The 21843-nt window shown below is 37.1% G+C and overlaps 1 long non-coding RNA gene across 1 annotated transcript; it reads left to right on the top strand.

Moving 5' to 3' along the window:
• The first annotated feature begins 12766 nt into the window (after positions 1-12766).
• Positions 12767-17787, top strand: LOC116558225. The gene is made up of 3 exons (XR_004271910.1): positions 12767-12845; positions 15344-15348; positions 17777-17787. It is a non-coding gene; the product is annotated as an uncharacterized LOC116558225 (long non-coding RNA).
• Positions 17788-21843: the final 4056 nt, after the last annotated feature.

The following is a 21843-nucleotide window of genomic DNA, read 5'->3' as shown; positions in this document are numbered from 1 at the left end:
TTTTTAAAAAATTATCATAGAAACTGATAATTTACTTAACACATGAAACCAATTTAGGAAATATTGCAGCAATCTATGCCCTGAGAAGGACCCTGTACACCTGTATTTAAGTCCTTGTGGATGAACTGTAAACTGGCTTAACAGACAAAATTAAAAACCTAATTTAATAGTATGCACCTATAAAAATAGTTGAGTGTTGGCAGCCATACTTCAACCGCTCATAGACTGCTGAATGTTCAAACTGCGTTCAAATACGGCAAACACCAAGCTGTAACCAATCACTGTTTCTGTACCTCACCTCCAATTCCTGTACATCACTTTACCCTTTTTGTCTATAAATTTGTTCAGACCGTGAGGCACCCCTGGAGTCTCTGTCAATCTGCTGATTCTGGAGGCTGCCCAATTTATAAATTGTTCATTGCTCAATTAAACTCCTTTAAATTTCATTCAGCTGCAGTTTTTATCACAAATTTTAACCATGAGAAATTTAACACTAGTTTTGTATAAACCTAAATACTGTGCTGTTACTATTTCTACAGCATGAAAGTTAATTCTACAGACTCTTTAAATAATGCCCAAAGTTATTATTTTATCTTGGGACTAAGATCTTTCCTTTTTATCTCATAATTATAGTAATGAAGGCTGTGAAAGGAAAGTAAATCTCAAGACCCCAAACTTACTGGCCAAAGTGAAAGGCCAAACTGGGAACTGGGTCGTGCAAACCTGCCTCTCATGTTGTTCCTGGCAAAGCAGGAGCATGGCCATCTTGGATAAGCACTGCCATTCTAAAGGTCCCCTTGACCAAAAATGCCTAAATCCAACACAAAAGCCATCACCATAAACCACAAATGACACCAACCAGAAACATTTCAACTCTGAGATAAACTGCTCTCTGACTAGAGACATGCCAGCCCTGAGATAAGCTCCCCTGTGACTGGAGAGATGTCGGCCCCAAGATAACCTCCTGTCTGACCATAGACATCCCAACCCTGCAATAAACTTCTCCACACAGAAACATTCTGAGCCCTCTGTCACCAGGAACACTTAAATATTCTTAGTCTGTAAGAGACAGTGCTCCTGACAGAAGTCAGCCAGATGCCTCTCTCAAGTTTATTCTCCAAAATAAACCTATCTTTGACTGTTGAGCTGCTTTTTGTGTTTCTCTCTTCGTTAACATTTACAATTCCTAAATAAGACAGTGACAAAGATAAAAAGCTACATACCTCCCTCACAAGTTGTCCACAGGGAAATTCCTTGTGGGCCTTAAGATCTTTACTCTAAAAACAGTTCTGTTGAATTTTACCCTAGGGATGTAAATTGAGTTTATCTTCACAAGTACTGAAGAAGGGACAGAGCTCAAAGTCATCCCTCTATTCACCTGAGACAAATGCATATCTGATTGCTTCTTCTGCAATTTAGGTTATGTAAAAATGCAGATTCACTGAGGTACATAAAAGCGTAAGTGACTCTTTCTCCACTCACCTGTATTAATATTTTCTTTTCTATTTTTTTTTTTTTTTGAAATGGAGCCTTTCCCTGTCACCCAGGCTGGAAAGCAGTAGCACAATCTTGGCTCACTGCAACCTCCACTTCCTGGGTTCAAGCAATTCTCCTGCCTCAGCCTCCTAAGTAGCTGGGATTACAGGGGGCTCACCACCACACACAGCTGATTTTTGTATTTTCAGTAGAGACGGCGTTTCAGCATGTTGGCCAGGATGGTCTCTATCCCTTGACTTTGTGATCCACAAGCCTTAGCCTTCCAAAGTGCTAGGATTACAGGCATGAGCCACTTCACCTGGCCTAATCAATTTCCATGCTGCTGATAAAGATATACCCAAGACTGGGAAGAAAAAGAGGTTTAATGGGCTTACAGTTCCATGTGGCTGGGGAGGCCTCATAATCATAGTGGAAGATAAGGAGGAGCAAGTCACGTCTTACATGGATGGTGGCAGGCAAAGAGAGTGAACTTGTACAGGGAAATTCCCATTTTTAAAACCATCAGATTGGGCCAGGCACAGTGGCTCATTCCTGTAATCACAGCACTTTGGGAGGCCAAGGCAGGAGGATCACCTGAAGTCAGGAGTTCAAGACCAGCCTGGTCAACATGGTGAAACCCTGTCTCAACTGAAAATATAAAAAATTAGCTGGGCATGGTGGTGGATGCCTGTGATCCTGGCTACTCAGAAGGCTGAGGCAGAAGAATTGCTTGAACCCAGGAAGGAGAGGTTGCAGTGAGCCAAGATCATAGTGTTGCACTTCAGCCTGGGCAACAAGAGCAAAACTCCATGTCAAAAAAAAAAAAAAGGAAAAATAAAAAATATCGTATCTCTTGAGACTTATTCCTTAGCACAAGAACAGTACAGAAAAGACCTGCCCTGATGATTCAATTATCCCCAACTGGGTCCCCCCACAACACATGGGATTTATGGGAGCTAAAAGATGAGATTTGGGAGGGAATATTGAGCCAAACCATATCATCCCCTCACATGTAAATTTTGAAAGACTGATTAAAGACTCAAAAGAATGCAAACTTTTGTCCCTTATCTGCCCACACCCTTTTTTAATTTCTTTCTCTCTCCCTAATACCTGTCCATTTTACTTTAAATATTGAGGTTCCCAGACCCACTTGAGTAAAACATGGACCACAGTTTTTCCTGTGGATCTACAGTCCTTCCTGGTCTTATCATTAACTTTGGCAAATAAACCTAAAATGATTGAGATTTGCCTCATTTTCTCTGATTTACGTAATACACTTCTGAACCTCCACAGTTGTAAAATAAATGAAACACAGTATTTTTCTTTTTTTAAGCAATTTGAGTGTTTATGCTAGTAATTCCCAGAGTTCATGTATACCAAGAAAATGAATTTTTTGATTTGCTATTCTTTAAAATTTTCCGAGTACAAGAAAAAGAGAGGCAAAGGAACAGAAAAAGAAAAAGTAAGTAAAAAGGGAACCAAGTTCAGGTAAATATTAAATTATCACTATCTGCAAGGACAAGAAAAAAATTTAGGTGCATTTGACATATATAAACACAAAAAAGAGTAAGTCATTGACAATTTTGTCAAGGCATATAATTAAGAAGCCAGGGATTGGCCTGGTGCAGTGGTTCATGTCTGTAATCCCAGAACTTTGAGAGGCCAAGGCAGGAGGATCACAAGATCAGAAGATCGAGACCATCATGGCCTAAAGAGTGAAACCCTGTCTCTACTACAAATAAAAAGTTAGCTGGGTATGTTGGCAGGCACATGTAGTACCAGCTACTTGGGAGGCTGAGGCAGGAGAATCACTTGAACCTGGAGGTGGAGGTTGCAGTGAGCCGAAATAGCACCACTGCACTCCAACCTGATGACAAATCAAGACTCTGTCACCAAAAAAAAAAAAAAAAAAAAAGGCCAGGGATTATTGAACCCTGAAGCAATATGATGAAAATATGAAAGCGGCCTCTTCTACCTGAAATAAAATAATTTCTTTTATACACAAGACAATTTCATGACACTTTCTTTCCTTTTTCTTTGATGGTTAACTATCAAAATGAACATCTTGCTAATGTCAAAGTTTCCCCAAGTAGTCAGTACAATTCTAAATTATCTCTAGAAAATTTCATCAGCGAGAGGGTAAGCATACCTGAAGTCAGAAAATAGGGAGGAAATGTTACAGGTAGAAGGTATCTGAATCATATTGGCACCAAAATACATTAATGGTGGAAGTTATCTGAGTTACCTGTGGCAAATCTGTAGAGGTCTACAGCAACCTCAATTCTTGCCTCCTCAGAAGAAAGCATGAGGGGCATTCAACTGAGGGGCATAGGCAGAAGAAGAAACTAAGCCAAGTTTTAAGGCAGGAGTGAACGTTTATTAAAAAGCTTTAGAGCAGGAATGAAAGGAAACGGAAGTATACTTAGGAGAGGCCCAGGTGGGCATCTTGGAGGTCAAGTGCCCTTTGACTTTGAACCTAGGATTTTATTTGCTGGCCTACTTCTGGCTTCTTAAGCACCTTTCCCTTGATTCTTCCTTTAGGGTGAGCTGCCCACATGCACAGTGGCCTTCTAGGGCCTAGGAGGTGAGCACACACAGTTTGTTTACTGGAGTTGTACACATGCTTATCTGAGACTTTCTTCCCTTTTCCAGTGGAATGCCCCCAGAAGATCATACTAAAGAGGTATTTTCTGGGGTAATAGCCGAGGTTCGTCATCTCACGCCAAGAAGATTAAGGACACGGGCCCACACAGAAATGAACTTAGGATCAGGAGCTGATCAGTTCTTTCTCACATTGGGCAAAATTATCTTTATTTCCTAATTTTAAAAAGTCAGAGCCTGGGTGCGGTGGCTCATGCCTGTAATTCCAGCACTTTGGGAGGCTGAAGCAGGTACATCACGAGGTCAGGAGACTGAGACCAGGCTGGCCAATATAGCGAAACCCCGTTTCTACTAAATACAAAAACTAGCTGGGTGTGGTGGCATGCTCCTGTAGTCCCAGCTAGTCGGGAGGCTGAGGCAAGAGACTTGCTTGAACCCGGGAGGCAGAGGTTGCAGTGAGCCGAGATAGCACCATTGCACACCAGCCTGGGTTACAGAATGAGACTCCATCTCAAAAAACAACAACAATAACAACAAAAATCAGAAGACTCTTGTGAGGATGAAATTAAACAATCCATGTAAAAAAGTTATTACAAACCCCAGAATAAACACACACTTAATATTCGCTAGTGTTATTATTAGCATTTACTATTACACTGAAAATAGGTTTGTTTCCCTCCTGGTGAATGACAAACACTTTGAGGAGAGGAATCGTGATTTGTCTTTTTATTCCCTGCTCCAATAATTAGAGAATTTGGTAGCATGAGCCCTGGAGCTGAACTCCTTGCTCTATCTCTTACTAGCTGTGAGACCTCAGGCAGATTATTTTACATCTCTGTGCCTCAGTTTCTTTATTTGTAAAAGGAGAATAATGATACCATGAAGATGAAATAAGTGAATACATGCAACATCTTTGACAACTAACACATTGTAAATGCTATATATTAACTCCCATTATGATAGTGGCTGTTCTAGACATAGTAAACCAAATTTCAGGCATGTACTCATTTACTCTGCCAGACCCTAGGGTAAACACAGGAGTAGGGGCAAGAAAGAAATGATAGGCAAAGTCCTTATCTGAGAAAATGCATAGGTATTCCACATATTTCCTTTAGAGGAGTAAGCAGATCAGTGACTTGTCAAAGTGTCCCTATACCTGCTATGTGGACAGCAGACTAGCAGGGAGCAACGATGTGAGCAGAGACTTCAGCCCATATTCCTAGTACTGTATATGATGTAATACAGGAGTGTAAAAAGTTTTTTACAGAGTTTCGATACATATGGCAACCTGTATTCTACGGAGGACATTATAAAAGGAAAACCCCTAAGGCTCCAAAAAAACAGTTTGCAAACCAATGGCAGGAAATATTAGGCATTTATATTTAATACTAACCATTTTTCCAAACATATTGATATGTTAGATAGTACATGTGTCTAAGTGATGTTAGTATTTTTCAAACAGTTGACTACTAAAGCAAGTTTTTATAATGAGTGTTTTCTAGAAATATTCTAAAGTGAAACTGATTTTGTATACAGATATATAAATTTCATTTAATTATTTTTAACTGTATCAAGTGAAATTTCAAAGTGCTATGTCTATGCAATTAACAGTGATTAAAGTATTATAATAATATTGTTAACCCTCAACTTAATCCATTTTCCATAACATTAAATTAACTTTGCCCTTTCTTCATATAATTTAGAAGCATTTATCAAAAGCCTTTGCATATGATCTTTTCGGTATTGTTTGATTTCTGCCCTAGAATTTCTATCAAAGCCAATGTAAATTTATATTTGAAACACAGTATTAAGGAATCGCTTAGTAAAAGATTTACTAAATGGAATTACGGTACTAAAAAGCATGCATCTGTGTGATTGCATTTTAGAACTTCTGTTTGTGCTTCAGATATTTTCAGGAAAAAAAAAAACCAGGATGTGATTTGGTTATATTGAACATTTGGTTATCTCAAGCGAACAGGATTCCACTTATTTGTTTCGCATATTCCATGTATCAGGAGAGGTCAGTGGAGTAGGAGGTAGGGCTAAGAAATATAATTTCAGACTATTCATTGGTTAGTAACTGAGGTAAGGGAGGAGTAATGAGAGAGTAAGGTGGAGGTCATTATTGTCTTAAATTCTGATATATCAAATACTCTGAGGTCAAAGTGCAAAGTCTGATTGGTTTTTGGCAGAATGCATGGAGAGTTTTCCTAGACTCACTAAGAAAATTCACTTTATCTTCATGAAATGATACAGAAGGGATATGGACAAATGATTGAAGCTATTTAATTCAAGCAATCTGTAGCAATAAAAAAAAAAAGATTCCAAGAGGGTCATAGGAGTATGTAGAGAGTATCTGAGATTCTGGAAATAATTGAAGAATTGTTCTACAGAAGCCAGGAGAACATTGGAAAGGTAACTATGAAGCCAGGTGAACAGCAGAGATAATTTTGCTATTCTTATTATGCCAAACAAATTGTGTGAACTTGGACGGATGTGAGTTTGCTGCAGAATATTTAACAACGTATTTTGAGTTGTGGTTCTCATGGTTTAAAAATGCTGTAATTTGTGTGGTAAAAGTGACCGATCCCACTTATTTGGCTTCCTTTCAATTACTCTCTTTTGAATTATATAAAAAGTTTAAACTGAACTTTTAATTAATGGGTAAACTACATACTGAATCTTCAGATACACAGCTTTCTTTCTAATTCATTTCCTGAGCTCAATAAATGAGGTAATAACTTGCATGCCAATAATTTTGTTTCACTGAATAAATGTTCGTTTTAATTTTAACCTTGTCATTTCCAAGGAAAAAAATGATGGATGGATTTTTTTTTCTCCATACACCACAAATGCTGAGCTACGTATGAGTATTTTTTATAGTAACAAAATTGTGTTTAATTTAAATTATAATTAGTCATTATGTTTTATTGGTAAAGGATTACAACAAATCCAGCTGGTTTCCTGTAAGAGTTCATCTTCTATTTCAGGGACTAAATTCTTTATAAGGAAATATGTCAAAGGATATTTATCTATGCTAAAACCAGGGCTTACCAAGAAGCTCTATTTAAAGTACACCAAATTATTAGCTAATGGGATTTCATCTATATTGGTTTTATTACTAAAAAAAGATTATTTTACTCAATAAAAAGTATATATAAGTGAATATGGTTATAGGAAGAGGAGAATGTATGTGGAAGGTTTAAAAACAATAGAAAAAGCATTTTAAGTGATGAATTTATTTTGTGTAATGATATTGAAGCTGTGTCTCAGTAACTCATGCTTAATTACAGTACACAGTGAGCTGGGAATAAAGTGAGCTTCAGAAGTATTCGAGTTGTAGGCTGGGTGCAGTGGCTCATTCCTCTAATCCTAGCACTTTGGGAGGCCCAGATGGGAGGTTTCCTTGAGCCTAGCCAATTGAGACCAGCCAGATCACCTTAATGAGAACCTATCTCTATGAAAAATAAAAATCAAAGTTTAAATTAATTTTATAAATACAAAAATATTTTTTAGAAATAAATATTCAAGGCTGGGTACGGTGGCTCACCCCTGTAATCTCAGTACTTTGGGAGGTCCAGGCAGGGGGATCACTTGAGGTTAGGAGTTTGAGACCAGCCTGGACAGCATGGCAAAACCCTGCCACTACTAAAAATTAAAAAAAAAAAATTAGCTGGGTGTGGTGCCAGGCATCTGTAATCCCAGCTGCTTGGGAGGTGGAGGAAGCAGAATCATTTAAACCTGAGAGGCAGAGGTTGTAGTGAGCCAAGATTGCTCCACTATACTCCAGCCTCAGCCACAGGGTGAGACTCTGTCTCACACACACACACACACACACACACACACAAAATAACTGAAAGTAAAGAAGTATTCAAGCTGCACATAGAAAATAATTCATAATGTATGAAGTAACAATTTAAATCAACAAGAACTATTATTTTCTTTAAGTGGGACAGCTCAGTAGTACATGCCGTTTTGCAAATTATAGTAAACTTTTTGTTACCTGGTGTGGTTGAAAATGAAGAATTCTGATTAATCAATTATTTTAACTTTTCAATTTTTCATGCCTTTTGCTATGAATTTACACAAAAAATTTGAATATGACAAAAACACACTTAATACTTTAATAAAATATCCTTTAGTATTTATAATCTAGAAACATCTTCAACATCAAATGGTGATTTCTAATCATTATGGATACTTTATCTTTTCTTCTAATCCTTGCAGAGGGCTGCTTTTCTGAATGCCACCCCTCTAGTCTCCCTCATCATTTAGGCTTCAAACCCAGAAACTTTAGTAGTGGTCCTTATCATTTTATATATGCACTTTGTATTAGTCTGTTCTCATGCTGCTGTTAAAGACATACCCGAGACTGGGTAATTTATAAAGAAAAAGAGTTGAGAAATGGACTCACAGAGCATGACTGGGGAGGCTTCACAATCATGGTGCAAGGTGAAAGGCACATCTTACATGGTGGCAGACAAGAGAGAATGAGAGGCAAGCAAAAGGGGAAACCCGTTATAAAATGATTAGATCACCTGATCACTACCAGAAAAGTACGGGGGAAACTGCCCCCCATGATTCAATTATCTCCCACTAGACCCCTCCTACAACATGTGGGAATTATGGGAGCTACAATTTAAGATGAGATTTGGGTGGGGACACAGCCAAACTGTATCACACTCCTATGAGAAACTCTTTAGTAGTTTCCCTCTGTATAGAACGTAATCATTATCAAGATGAATTTTCCACAAGTGGAATTACATTTATATCACCCTACCACCTGCTTGAAAACCTTCACTGTTTCCCTACAGCCAAAATAATTACATTTAAACCTTAGTCCTGATTTCCAGTTTTTGTCTCCCCAATCTGTCTCTTGTTTCTTTTGTTATGTAGTCTGTGACTACTCCCCCACCCCACCCCCGTTACAGCTAAACTGATCCAAGCTGTTGACCCTAGCACACACAGTTTTGCACCTGTGTCTTTGCTCTTGCTGGCTTCCTGACTTAGAGGTCATTTCCATTCTACATTGTTACATCCCCCTTATCACAGAAGACCCAGCATAAGTATCTGTTTCTCTAACAGGTCTCCACAGAATCCTCTAACCACCATGAGCTTTCTTTCTGAATTATTTGCCTAGTCCTGTCACAGGAAAATTAGTGATCTATTACAGGAGTTCTCAAACTTTTTTGTTCTCAAAACCACTTTACACTCTTAAAAATTATTGAGGACTCAGAGAGCTTTGGTTTATGTGAGATATGCCCATCAATATTTGCCATATTATACATTAAAACTGAGAACACTTAAGCAACTTATTTAAAAATAATAGTAAGCCTATTGCTTGTTAACATAAATTACATTTTTGTTAAAACAAACTAGTGAGAATATAACAGAGTCCAAACTTCTTCTGCTTACCATACCACAGCCAATAAAGTCAAGAAACAAGGAGTTGGAGCAAGGAAAGCATCTGTATCTCAGAGAGCCAGCAAACCAAGATGGCGCTAGCATCCTAACTTACTATCTTAGTGTTTGTATGCTTTGTACAGTTTTTACTTAGGTATAGAGGAAAAGAAGGGGGCAGAGATCAAGAAGTGGCCAAAGAAGGCAGATATATCTGAGCACCAGAAAGTAGTCTAGAAAAGTTGTGAAATCTGTTTCTGGTTAATAGTCTCCTTCTTATTTTTTTTTATGGTATTACGCTTTTTTCTATTTTTTTAATACTTTAATTTTGGGGATACATGTGCAGTATGTGCAGGTTTGTTACGTAGGTATACCTGTGCCACGGTAGTTTGCTGCATCCATCACCCCGTCATCTGCATTATGTATTTATCCTAATGCTATCCCTTGAGATGGAGTCTTGCTCTGCCACCCAGGCTAGAGTGCAGTGGTGCAATCTTAGCTCACTGCAACCTCCACCTCTTGAGTTCAAGCGATTCTCCTGCCTCAGCCTCCTGAGTAGCTGACATTGCAGGAGTATGCCACCACGCCTGGCAAATTTTTGTATTTTTAGTACAGATGGGGTTTCACCACGTTGGTCAGGCTGGTCTCAAACTCCTGACCTTGTGATCCACCCACCTTAACCTCCCAAAGTGCTGGGATTACAGGTGTGAGCCACTGCACCCAGCCTGTTCCTTTACATCTTTAACAAAATCTAGTATACATACTTCCCCTTTTATCTTGAGAGTTAGTCTCAACAGTTGCAGATTTTTGTTCCTATGCTGTCTTTCAATGTTCTGAAGTTATTCTAACCTGTAGGCAAGCAAGAACACAGGCCAGAGGCCCCTTTTTAGTGTAATGTTAATTGTGTTAGTCTTTTACCATTTCACTGTTACAGGAGAGTGACATTATTTTACATTTTTGCCAATGTCTGGCTTAACAAAAGACAACCATATTCTGGATTCTCTTTCTATATTTAATCTGTTGTAATATCACATAGTGTAGAATGTCTGCAAAACTTCACTATGCACTCATGACAGAATGACAGTGAAACAAATTTTACCATAGCATTAGGTTTAGGTATCTAAAAATATATTCTCCATTGTGTCTATTTTTATCTTTAGCTATCTGCAAAATATAAAAGGAACAAGGAAGTCACACATGGTGACAATTATTCAAGCACAAATTACCCTCTTTAAAGACTTTAAATCTCAAACTTCCTCCAAATATTAATATCAGGTATCACTTCTACGTGGTCTATTATTTAAAAAAATATAGATTTTCATATTAGTCTAAGCAAAGCCTCTGAGTCTATAAAAATGTAGGACATTATTATTGTTACAAGTTCACACTATTCCAAACTCAAAGGTAAATGAATTTAGGAATTATTTATATCACAGCTCCTTTCCATTACACATGGTAAGTGAGAATTAAGTCAATTAGATATACCAAATTATTCACTGCCACTATGGTTTGTTGGTTGTAGATTTATTGAAAGATTTTATATGAATAGGCTTACTACTTGTAAAAACTGCAAATTAACTCCTATTTAATACTTCTACATTTAAGAATTCAAAACAAAGTATGCAGTATGATCACAGCAGTTAACATATGCAGAGAAAAAAAGGGATTCTACTAAAGGATTAGGATTGTGGGCTGGTTTAGAATAAAAAAAATCATCTAAATCAAATGCAAACCAAACAAATTCTGATTTCTATTTTTACTTTCTAATTTATCTCATTTCCTCTTCTAAGAACTATATATAATTTTTTAAAAAGGATTCTTAGGCCAATTACTTGGGAAGTCAAATATTTGGAAAGTTGGCAAAGCATTTATTATTTAATCAAAAATTATCTAACATGCTGCTATTAGAAAATGCAGTACATCGATGGGTGATCTTAGAATTTCAAATAAGCAGAATAGTGTTGGTCCTCAAAGAGGTTACATATTTTTGGAAGACAAATCAAACTCTTATGAAAATCACATAAGGAGTATGTAAAAACACAAAGGATACTGCAAAATGTATATCGTATATTGGGAAATGGTAATCTGAGTATATGCCTTCATTACCGTACTCTCAGGTATCTCTGTGTGTCATTTCTCATCTCACAAGCTTGAGAATTTATATCATCAGAATTCTTAAGACTGTCAGAGGTAAATTCCTCACTAGAGAAAAGGAGCTTCCTTTTGTCTAGAGATATCACAAAAGCCCTGAGTGAAGCCAGAGCTTCAGAAGATGATGCTTTTCTTCCTCACTGCTTCCAATTCTGTATCCTGGATTGGATTTCTGTATAGATGGAGTAGGGAAATAGCCCCTATTTTAGGAGGAATAGCTTACCCACCAAAAGTATTCTCAATCTGGCCAGTGGAACACGTGTGTGAGTTGACCATGACTACTGTCTCAAGGTGACTGAAAAAAAAAGGTTGAATAGGCCAGGCACGGTGGCTCATGCCTGTAATCCCAGCACCTTGGGAGGCTGAGGCAGGTGGATCACCTGATCTCAGGAGTTTGAGACCAGCCTGGCCAACATGACAAAACCCTGTCCATACAAAAAGTACAAAAATTGGCCGGGTGTGCTGGCACAGGCCTGAAATCCCTGCTACTCAGGAGGCTGAGGCACAAAAATTGCTTGAACCTGGCAGGCAGAGATTGCAGTAAGCAGAGAGAGCACCCCTGCACTCCAGCCTGGGTGATAGAACAAGACTGTCTCAAAGAAAAAAAAAGGCTGAATAGTATTTATTGTCTTACTAGAACTTACCCATGACTTGTGGTGGAACAGCTTGGTACAGCTACCTGGACCTAGTATAAAAACGCTTGACATGATTCCTTGAAGCCTGGACACAATAGTCTACTGTAAATGAGGTGAAGATTTCAGAAATGCCTTGCTATAGTACTGAGGAAAGAATCAGAGGCAAGGGAGGTTGGACTATTGTAACATACTTCTCATTTCTAACCCCAGTGGCTTGAGTTACCTAGAAGATCAGCTATTCAGTTTGATGCAAAAGTAATTGTGTTTTTTGCCATACTTTAATTGCAAAAACTGCAATTACTTTTGCACCGACCTAATAGCTAGTCACTCAAGCATGTACAACCTTAAAGAGCAGAGGAGTTAAGGCCTTGGTTCTACCATTGACCAACGGGGAAAAGGACCAATAAGAAAGAGTAGTCAATGGTCAAGTGGAGGTGTCAGTTCTGAGACATATTTCATAAATTACCTGAGAAGGTCTGATGCAAGCTTGTTTAACAGTGGCCTGTGGGCTGCATGTGGTCCAGGACTGTTTTGAATGCAGCCCAACACAAATTCATAAACTTTCTTAAAACATTACGAGATGTGGGGCCAGGCACGGTGGCTCATGCCTGTAATCCCAGCACTTTGGGAGGCCTAGGTGGGCGGATCAGGAGATCAGGAGATCAAGAACATCATGGCCAGCATGGTGAAACCCCATCTCTACTAAAAATACAAAATTAGCCAGGTGTGCCAGCATATGCCTGTAGTCCCAGCTCCTTGGGAGGCTTAAGTAGTAGAATTGCTTGACCCCAGGAGGCAGAGGCTACAGTGAGCAGAGATCGCGCCACTGTACTCCAGCCTGGCAACAGAGCGAGACTTCATCTCAAAAAAAAAATTACGGGATTTATGCACGGATCTTTTTTTTTTTTTTTTGGCTTATTAGCTATCATTTGTGTTAGTGTATTATGTGTGGCTCAAGAGGATTCTTCTTTCAATGTGGCGCAGGGAAGCCAAAAGATTGGACACCCTGGATGGGATGATATGCCAGTCTCCAATAATTGAGACCAACTGAACATCACGTCCTGGTAAAGGATTTCCCTTTTCTCTGTTTCATTTCTGCTGCCCCTCACTCCTTCCCTATAATCACTCTTGTAGTGTGACTGGTCCCCCACCAGGTTACTTAAGGGTATACTGCCACTGCATGAATCCTGAAGGCCAGTGGTAAGCCAAAGCCATGATTCCCAGCCAAGGAGCAAGTGTCCCCAAGAACCCAAGCATCCCAGGGGATATCTGGAAACATACCAAAGAAAACAGTCTCATTATGCACATGTAGTACGCAAAGAGCCAGAAAATTATCTTGAAAGCAGCTTAGAAATGGGAGGTGGCATGGATCTCTAGCACTGTCCTTCTACCATCCAGGAATGCCCTGTATTTAAGTCCTAATAAACTCCTCTACTCATCAAGCTGGATTCAATCAATCTTTGGTTCTTTGGCACTTTCCCAGTTTGGAGAGGGTGTGGTATAGTCTCACGTTTTTCTTGTAACAATTCCCAAATAAAATAACTATGCACAGCCTTTGTTTCAGGCTCAGCTTTGGCTGCTGGTTTTATCATTTCATTGTTAAGTCTGGTTTACTTTTTCATTTTCTCCCAATAAAACTATAAGGACAGGAATTTCATTTTATTCATTTCTGCATTCCCTAGAACTAGAACACAGAACAACCTTGCTGTATGTTTGTTGGACACTTTATGGTGTTTGTAGGAAATTTCTTGTGGGTAAACGCAATAAGAAGCTGCAGGATGGAATTGCATAGGTAGAGAGAAACATGAATGCATGAGGAAAACTACGGGGGAGTTAAACCCGTGAATCTCCTCTATCATTTATGTGTTTCTGTATTTCCAGGTACATGCAGTACAAATTTTCGTTATCATTTAATGCAGAGTTTTAATACAATACAGAGGCAGGAATGTTTCAAGCCATGTTATAGGACTTTTCTGACTTCATAGAAATGTAGATAAATACCATTTGAATAACAGTAGCTAACCATGGCCAACAATTTGTAGAACTGTATTGAGTCCTGGACTGAGTTGTTTGTGTAATAAATTATCTCATTTACAAACGAAGAGATGAAGGCTTTCAAAGTTTGGATATCTTACTCAAGATTACAATGTTGTTAAGTAGCACAGCTGGAAGGAAAATCCAGTTGTACGGTAGCGTTCATCTGTCTTCATGATGGTAAAGCTATTTAAACATATCTAAATTCTTACAAAATCAGGAATCCCTATTGACAGAGACCATGCCTCACTCTTTTTTCCTCTTCCTTGGTGTTTCATAATGCTTTGCAGAATTTGGGTGATAAAGATGAATTTATGTGACTACAGAAGAGTTAGGATAAGAAAAGATAGCAGGATGAGGGGGAATTGGAAGGATAGAACCCCAGATTCTGAATCTTATTAGGTATACATTGGGGGGCTCCAAGGACAACATCAGTGAAGTGGCAGTTTTTAAGAGTGAACAGTGAGCACAGACATTGCTAATTCTTTTATCTATAGGTCTCTCCAATTTCTCCATCTAGGTATATTGAGAGTGATAGTAGCTATGACAATATGCCAAGACTTATTTCTTATGAATAGACCATTCAATGACTAGAGAATTTTCATGCATAAAAATATTTTAACACAGAACAGGCATCCAGTTGCCTTTGATGGTAAATACAGACCTTCCTACAACTATATAATAACTTAATCCAGTGGTCCCCGTAATCCAGTGCTTTTGGGCACCATGGGACTGTATTCATGAAAGAAGGTTTCCCACTGATGTAGGGGAGATACAGGAGGATGGTTTCAGGATGAAACTGTTCCACCTCAGATTATCAGGCATTAGATTTTCATAAGGAGTGCACAACCTAGATCCCTCACGTGCACAGTTCACAGTACAGTTAGTTCCTGCTCCTATGAGAATCTAGGAGGCGGAGCTCAGGCCTTAATGCTAGATGATCACTTAACATCTGCTGTGTGGCCTGATTCCTAATAGGCTATGGACTGTACTGGTCTATGGCTCAGGGGTTGGGGACCCCTGACTTAATCTATTACAGCTTCAAGTTATTGTAATTTATGAGTAATAACCTAGTTAAAACCCTACATAGCTGTAACAAAGAAAAACTATAAAACATGTTGATTATGTGAAATATATTTCTGGGATTAATATAAAAAGATATAAATCTCTTTACAACCAATGAGTTTCAATTAGGATTTTATCTCCAAAAAAATTTTTAAACTATCCTAAAATTAGCCAAATAAGAGAATAAAACATGATTATTATTCTCAAAATCATGACTTCTCCAACATGCTTCAGCAATTTAATTAAAAAATGAGCAATAAATCTTGATATCAACAGATGTATATATCAGAGTAAGCAGGAAGCCAAATCAATAAGCCAAAATCCAGGACCACAAAACACTGTTGTAATAACGTTTTTGTTGTATAAGCTGATGCTATTTCATGTTTTACTTGCATTTAGAGATTTAATATATTTACTCAATTTTAGGTTGAATGTGTAGAATCATGCACTAACTTCACTGAACATTTTCAAACAGAGAAGAGAGAGCAGTACAATTTAGGTTGATTCTATTTTTATTTTTAAATGGAATTATATTTTCATATTTAGATAGAAATTTCAGCATACAATTTATGTTTAATTTTATAAAAAGATGAGGGATTATTAGCATTGCTAACTTTAAATACTTCTTTAAATACATACTAAATGTACCCCTACAAAAATTGTTAGTGACATTAAGCTGCTTTAACCCTATATTTTTCACTCAAAGTTCAAATTTGCTGCTAACACTGGTAAGCAGCCCTACAAATATACATTTCATTTAATGTCTATAATCCTACGAAAAAAAGGATATAAATATTATAAAAATTGAGATTGTATTTTTGTAAGAAGTGACTTGATAAACTAATCCAACCCAACTAGTTCAAATAAAAACTTTTCTGTAATAATAAATATAGTATTCCATATATATTTCCTTTAATACAGAGAACAAATACAGATTTGAGAAGGTCTTGATAACATTTTCTATTTTTTCTACTTCTGTTTATTTTTCTATTTTCCATTTAATATTCAACTTTTTTCCCAATATCATGCACTATATGGATAAAACCGTAACGTGTGATTTGAGATTATAGCAAATAAAAGAGCGAGTTAATTAAAAACATATGGTATTCTGATTTTAAAAATAGTACATTTTATATGATAAAAGGTAATACTGTCAACGAAAAAATACTGAGCAAAAAATAAAACTAGAAAAGAGGATTTCAGGAGATAAGTCTAAACACTGTGCTAAATGAAAGATGCCAAGTACAGAATCCCATATGGTATTATTCCATTCATATGAAATCTACAGGCTAGGTAAATATTCAGAGACTGAAAGTGGAATAGGGTTACCGGAGGCTGGCAAAAGGGGAAAGAGGTAATTTGGGAACAGGTGCTAATGTGTACCGGTTTTTTTTTCAAGGGTCCTAAGAATGTTTTCAAATGTGAATAGTTGTGACAGTATCAAAGCTTTATGAACATAGTAAAAAACACTGAATTGTACAATTTAAAGTAGAGATTTTATGGTATGTTAATTATATCAGAATAAAAAATGATAAATTTAAAAACATGTATTCACTATGTATGATAACATTGGTAGAAACCTGCCAATTTCCTAAGAAAAAAGTTTTTACAGCATGAAGTCCAGAAATATATAATTGCAGTGAAATATTTATAATACCGCTGATATTTAGCAATTGTTTTGTGTACAGTATAACTTGAAATACAAGAAACATTAGGTATGCAATTTTTATTGCATTTTAGGTTTTGGGGTACATGTGAAGAACATGCAAGATTGTTGCATAGGTACATACATGGCAGTGTGATTTGCTGCCTTTCTCCCCATCACCTATATCTGGCATTTCTCCCCATGCTATCTCTCCCCAACTCCCTGCCCCCCGCTGTCTCTCTCCTATTTCCCCCCCAACAGACCCCCGTGTGTGATGCTCCCCTCCCTGCGTCCATGTGTTCTCATTGTTCAACACTCACCTATGAGTGAGAACATGCAGTGTTTGATTTTCTGTTCTTGTGTCAGTTTGCTGAGAATGATAGTTTCCAGGTTCATCCATGTCCCTACAAAGGACACAAACTCATTGTTTTGTTATGGCTGCATCGTATTCCATGGTGTATATGTGCCACATTTTCTCTGTCCAGTCTATCATTGATGGGCATTTGGGTTGGTTCCAGGTCTTTGCTATTGTAAACAGTGCTGTGATGAACATTCGTGTGTGGTATACATTTTTTAATTTGGTAGCTTTTCCAGGAAATACACTCATCTAACAGCTTAAATGTGAATATTGTAGACTTCTTTTTTTTCCCTCCTAAAAATTAGGAACCTTTCACAAGCTTTTAGATTTTCAGTTGTTATTCATCTCCTTCCTAGTAGGTGTACAATGGTACATAACTATATCCATGTCCCATGTCTGACTTTGTAAGAGTGTGTGTGTGTGTGTGTGTGTGTGTTTGTGTATCACTGGAATTGGCACTACAATAGCAAAGATTGGCGTGCAATTCAGCTTGATAAAGTACGAAGAATAGAATACTGCTAGAAAGGAGACTCAAGTTTTCATTTTAGCAATGGGAGTAACTTTCTACAACATTACACCAATCTATTATTTATTCTTCAGTTTCTCCATCGATAAAATTTTTAAAAATGGATTAAGATAAATTTTGGCAAAGTGGGGTAATCTCAAGTGACAACTGAGCTACTTGTAGAGAATCCCTGGAGTTCTTTGTTCAGAAACTATGCCAAGTTCCCACTGAAATGCAGCTATTGATTAGTGACATCAGTCATGGGTATGAAGGAAGCAAAGGATCTAAGCCCTGTTACCATAAATGAGATGATCTCTAAGGAGCTTCTTACTAAAATTCTATCACATTTAATTCAAATTTTTATACAGTATTCAATGCAATTATTGTATTATTAAGAGCATGAAATTATTCATCTCACTCCTTAAAATTAAACTTCAACAATATGAACATTCTAACATTGTATACTGCTGTGAAAATCAGAGGCTCATTTGGAAATATAATCTTTATAACCGATAGCCCTCCTTTTTATATTTTGTCCTAATGTCTATTACTCATCATTTTTATTGTTCAACGAACATTAGGGAAATAGTGAATGATCTTTGATATTTCATAGGATTAATTGGTCTAAATATGGGCTGCCTAACGCAAAAGATTTTTGCCCTCCAGTTAATAGTGGTGTGAATGTGAGAGAGAATGCCTCAAATAATGAATGGAAAAACAAGCATTTCAAGGAGAAGCCAAATGCTTTCAGCTCCAATTTATAAACTTACCCACTTTAATTAAGAAGAGTAATCTGAATGGTAATGGAAACTCAAATGGTTTTTGGGGGGACAAAATATTGCCATAGCAGCAAGGACCTACATTTACAGAGAAATACAGAGAGCCCAAGTGTAATGCATCGTAAATGAATAATGCCATGAAGTAATCAAAGTGAGAAGTTGTCTGCAAGAAGTCAGACAGTAAACAAAATGAAATTATCAGTAATTAAGGTCAAACGAGAACATTTAAATAACTTGCTTTAAAAAGTTGAAATGAACCACAAATTCTGGTATACTGTCAATGCATTTCTCTGTCATTGTTTTACTACTCACTTTTCACTGAATATATCAAGAACAGAATATAAGATATGTCAATACTTAGATCAGTGAAGCATCTCTGATACAGCAGATGAGGGTGAGCCATATTCAGTTGACTCAACCGTGAAAGTCATTAACAAGGAGTAACTATAAAAATCTATACTAACCTTACCTCTTTATACATTCTTCTGAAGTCCTCTGATACTTATTTAGGGTAATTTCACACAATAGAAAATTCTGGGAAAATGCTAAGGACATAAGTAAAAATTTTTTAAATTATATAATTTTTGTATTACATAATATACTGTATAAATGTTTGTATCTGAAAAAAACCTTGATTAATAAAAACTCTGTTGCTCTTTTGCTCCAGGCAGGTGTTAATATGAGAGTCATCCAATCTGGTTTCTAATCTATACCTAATAATGAACCAAGGAAAATTTGCTATAGTCCGTCATTTCCTAGAGTCAGAAAAATGCTGAGTGACTGTTCACACTATAAATAAAAGGGAAAATTTTGAGCAAAATGCACTGCTACATTATTAGGCAATCTTCTGTAAGTTCATCATTCAGAATTCTTGTCTTCATTCTCCAGTAGAGTAAGTTAGAACAAAAATCTGAGTATATTTAACTTTGATAGTATGGTTGTCTCACTGAAGATTGGCAGCTGACAGAGCTAGATGTTCATTTGTTTTTGGTTGTCCTTGGAAAACATCGAAGTAGAAATTGACAAGCTCATTTTAAAATTCATCCCCCAAGTAGCCAAAACAATCTTGAAAAAGAAGGAGAACATCAGAAAACTCACATTTTCTAATTTCAAAACTTTTCACAAAATCAAGACAGCATGGTCTTGGCTTAAGGATGGCCAATTCTTTTCCATTGATGGAAAATAATGAGATGAGACTCCAGTAAAAGCATATATTGATAGATTCTCCAACCAAAATTAAACACTATAATCATTTATGGAATATTCACTATATGCCAGCCATTGAACCTAGAATATTTGTGTGTGTTTTTCCAGTCTTAACAACAGCTATGCAACATAGTTTTTATTATACCCATTTTATTGATGAGGAATCTGAGGCTGAGAGAGTTGAAATCAATCAACCTAGCAAGTGGTTGAGTTATAATTCAGAACCCAGGTCCACCTGATGCCAGAGCCCAATTGCAAAGGGCTCACGAGCACCATCCTAGGCGATTACTTTGATATGTCTTCATAAAAGAAAGTAAATATCAAAAAATATTAATTTTGGAACATAATTTTAAAGACAGTTTCACAATCAAATGTAGCAGGCTATTCCATAGCAAAGCCAAAGCAAACCAAAACATTGCAATTATGCATCTAGACTATGCATGTGGCATGAAGCTCTGCACTGTGAAGAAATGGAGTTCTGCTTTCAGCATAATGGTAAGGTGAGTCTGTAGTTCAGATCTCACAACCTTCTATTTTTGGCTTTTTCATCATTCTGGCCCAAAGGCAGTCTGCTGGCAGAATTCCTTCTTGTTCAGGGGAGGTCACTTTTTCTTCTGTTAAAACTTTCAGTGGATTGGGCGAGGCTCACCTTCATTATGCAGAGTAACCTGCTTTACTCAAAGTCCACCAATTTAAATGTTAAGCTTATCAAAAAAACACCTTCACGAAAATATCCAGAATATCTCTCTCCTGTTTCATTAATCTATTTTCAATTACAGTAGCTTTATAGTAAGTTTTTAAATTACGTTTTACAAGTCTTCGTTCCTCTTTTTCAAAAGTGTTCGGGATCTTCTAGGTTCTTTGCATTTCCATATGAACTATAGAATCAGCTTCCCAAATTCTAAACATGCTTACTGGAACTTTGATGGGGACTGTATTGAATCTACATATAATTTAGGATAAATTAATACCTTTGTAATATTGAGTCCACTGATTCATGGACACAGTGTATATCTCCATTCATTTAGTTCTTCTTTAATTTCTCTCAGTACTGTCTTGAAGTCCTTAGAGAACAAGTCTTTAAACATTTTCTTTTTGAGACTGTCTTGCTCTATTGCCCAGGCTGGAGTACAGTGGAATGATCTTTGCTCACAGCAACCTGTGCCTCCAAGGTTCAAGCAATTCTTCCTGCCTCAGCCTCCCACGCAGCTGGGATTACAGGCACCTGCCGCCACACTGGCTAATTTTTGTAATTTTTAGTAGAGATGGGGTTTTGCCATGCTGGTCAGCCTGGCCTCAACTTGAGGTCGAACTCCTGACCTCAAGTGATCCACCTGCCTTGGCCTCCCAAAGTGCAGGAATTACAGACATGAGACACTGCACCCAGCCCTTTCTTATACATATTTTATCAAATATATCTGTATTTAATATTTTTATTGCTGTTATAATTGATATTGCTTTTAAAATTAGTTTCTGTCCATTGCTAATACATAGAAATACAATCAATTTTTGTATATTGACTTTGATTTCTTCAAGCCTTGCTAAATTCACAGTTCTAGTAACTATTTTTAATAGTTCATCACATTTTTCATTTATGTACATGATTATATCATCTTACCAAAATTATAGTTTTCCTTTCTCTTTTTTCTATTCCAATCTGAATTTCCTTTCTTCTCCTCCCTCCCTCCTTCTCACTTTCCTTACCTTCCCTTCTTTCTCTTTCCCATTGGATAGAAATTCATTCCAGTACTGTATCAAATAGAAGTGGTAAGAGTGAACATTCTTGTCTGTATTTGAACTTATGGGAGAAAGCATTCATGTTTTCACCACTAAGTTTGGTATTAGTTGTAAGCTTTGGGTTTTAATTTTTGGAGGGTGTTTTTTTTTTTTTTTTATCAGGTAGAGAAAGTTATCTTCTATTCCTAGCTTACTGAATGTTTTATCCAGAGTGGATCTTGAATTTTTCAAAACATTTTTCTGCTTCTATG

This window comes from Sapajus apella, unplaced genomic scaffold, assembly GCF_009761245.1.
Source record: "Sapajus apella isolate SASKATOON/1434 unplaced genomic scaffold, GSC_monkey_1.0 scaffold21, whole genome shotgun sequence".
In the NCBI taxonomy this organism is placed as follows: domain Eukaryota; kingdom Metazoa; phylum Chordata; class Mammalia; order Primates; family Cebidae; genus Sapajus; species Sapajus apella.
Note: the sequence above shows the minus strand (reverse complement) of the source record. Positions and strands in the feature narration are given on the sequence as shown.